General features: G+C 40.8%; 1 pseudogene; it reads right to left on the bottom strand.

Moving 5' to 3' along the window:
• Window positions 1-2209: 2209 nt before the first annotated feature.
• LOC136532435 (uncharacterized) lies at window positions 2210-2911 on the bottom strand (annotated as a pseudogene).
• Window positions 2912-2917: the final 6 nt, after the last annotated feature.

The following is a 2917-nucleotide window of genomic DNA, read 5'->3' as shown; positions in this document are numbered from 1 at the left end:
CCATATAAGAAAGATATGATTTTTCTAAGGTGACAAGCGCTTGTACACGATTAATTAATTCCTAAAATTTGTTTAATTTTTTGAGAATCTTAACTACCTCAAATGAAAAATTTTAAAACTAGAAAATTAGTAGATCACATCAAGGGCTAATTTTCATATAGAAATTATCTTCATCCGAGATAGTATGAAAAAGATACAATTTTTTTAAGGTTAGACTTTTAGTGGACCAAAAACGATATATACCGTATTTTAAAAATGGATATCCTGAATAAAATCCGGAAAAGTAGAAAACATTCAGGGATAACACCTAAAATGTTTCTGTCCCATTTGCGAATTTGGCATACCGTATTTCGTACCGATTTCAGATTTGTCCAAAAATACGAACTTTGAGTGGGTCAAACGTAGAAAACAATGCGGACGATAAGGGATATATCCTGACCATTTTCATCCCTACAAATATCCATAATTTTATAATGGTGCTCAGCATATTTTGATGTTGACGATGTGAATTGGTCCATTCTATTAAAGTTGGATCTTCTGCAGCAAAATTTGCCTAAATTAAATGCCATATTTAACACTGTTAAGAATTATTATTTAGTGATCAATTAGAGATTAATCCAAAAGGTGTCTTTTTCACTCCCCTCTTTCCCTTTCACACTTTTAGTTGTCCACGTGGGCCCTATATATATATATATATATATATATATATATATACATACTGTTTATTGGGAATACAACCCAACATCATTTGCATTACTTGCTTTATCTCGCTCCTTACTTTCTAACACGTTATGGGACACGTGCCTTTCCACTGACGCTGAGGAAAAGAAGAACAGTTCGCCTGAGGAGTTGCCGGCAGTTTGAAGAGGACTCGCCGGAGACAAAGTTTGTCGGCGTTGCTGCCTCCACTGCAGGAAATGACAGGGAAGGAAGAATCGGCCTCCGTAGCAAGAACTGAATGTTGGCAGCCTTCACCGCAATCAAGAACAGAGGCATATGGTAGATTATGTGAATATCCCTGCAAGATTATCATGAGACTTAGTTTGTAAGTGTTCATATGCCTATACTGCCTATGAAATAGAACCATCTTTTCCAAGGGGGGTTTTGGAGGGTGATATTGTGACATATAATGCATTGCACCCTTTCCTTTATATTAGTTTTCCATTTATGGTTTCTCGTATAAAGTTTTTGATGAGGCAATATTCAACACAAAGGTATATCTACATTATCTATTTTTTTCCACCAGGGGTTTTTGGAAGATGATATCTGAAGCATATTGACTCTATGGTCAAGGTGTTTTTAGACTAAGGCTTTGGGTTTATCTCAAAGGGTCTAATAACATTGATGATTGTATATCATGGTGTTTTCTCCTTATTTTTGCCACTGGGTTTTAAGGAGTTTTGCATGTTATGCCAGTATTACTTTGGTTTTTTCCCACAGGGTTTTCCAAAGATTAATAATGATGCATAATTGATGAACAGTGAAGACTACAAAAAGCTAATTGATCAAGGGGTAGTGTTGAGAATTATTATTTAGTGATCGATTAGGGATTAATCCAAGAGGTGTCTTTTCACCCCTCTCTCTCTCTCTCTGACACTTGTAACCTGCCCACATGGACCCTGTATATATATGTGCACACTGTTCACTAGGGAATACAACACAGAATCATTCGCATTACTCGCTTTATCTCGCTCCCTACTTTCTAACAAACACTATGAACTTGCTTGATAGTCTTTTTACTTTGGCTTTTATATTTTTTTGAACTGTACTTTTATAATTTGTCACCAACACAGTATTGGAAGTTTTGTGACAATATATTCAAATTCTTTTCAAATATTCACATATGAAAGTTAATTTTGTGACCAAAATATAGAGCCAGTTGACTACAAGCAAACAGAAAGAAAACTTATTTGTGAACAGAGGGAGTAAAACTAGATCAGAATTACTAGAAAAATAGAAAACTCGTGTTTTCTTTAATGCGAAGTACTATAATAACTCTGACAATTCATATATAAAAATTGCATGTTGTACACTTTTACTAAAATTCTAAAGTAAGTACTCCTACTATGGAACCTCGTAAACGATTAAGAAATAAATAAAAAGAAATAAGGCTGCTACTGATAATTGTAGTAGTATGTGCAAAATTAGCTGTAGTCATGGGCTTGTGGTTAAGACTTTATAGTGATGAACTAGAAGAAAGCTCTAGGTATAAGATTGATTCGCCTTCTTGAATTCATATGGTTATATTTCCTTTCACAGATTTTTTATCATTCATTCCCACAAGGGGCTGTACACTTGCTCAACGTGTGGGCTCCCGCTGTAGCCGTAATAGCACTGCTCTCTGAACTCGTACCCGACCATGACGCCGTCGCCGTCGCCGTCGACGTACCAGCCGCCCATATCATGCCCCACCACCGCCGGCGGCACCTCCGTCCAGAATTCCAACGGCGCTTCGGCCACGCACGGGCCGAGGATGCCATCAAGGTCCGGCAGCAGCAGGTACTCCTCGAGCCCGCCGCTATGGACTTCTCCCGGCACGTGATCCGCCGTGCCCCCACCGTCTGCCACGGCCGACGCCGGCGGCGAACCTCCTCCGGCGATCTCAGCCTCCAGGGACCGGATGACGCTGGCTCAGCCGGTCGACGTCCTCAGGCGACTGGTCCGCCACCGGCGCGTCCTCCAGCAGCTCCATGAGGAACGCGCCAGTCGACGACGACCGGCTCCGGCTGCCAGCCGCCAGGGTAGAGCCACTCTTGCACGGCAGCACCGGCGTTGGCACCATTGCTCTGCATCGATATCGCGCTCTGGCGATCCATCTACGCACGAGACGAGCAAGGAATTGTTATTGAGAAATCGAAGTTCTTTATGGTGCTCAATATATGCTGCTTGTGGTGGATAATGGTGGGAACGAGGTTGG

Source organism: Miscanthus floridulus, unplaced genomic scaffold, assembly GCF_019320115.1.
Source record: "Miscanthus floridulus cultivar M001 unplaced genomic scaffold, ASM1932011v1 fs_61_3_4, whole genome shotgun sequence".
NCBI classification, from domain to species: domain Eukaryota; kingdom Viridiplantae; phylum Streptophyta; class Magnoliopsida; order Poales; family Poaceae; genus Miscanthus; species Miscanthus floridulus.
This window is presented reverse-complemented; position numbering and strand designations above follow the sequence as displayed.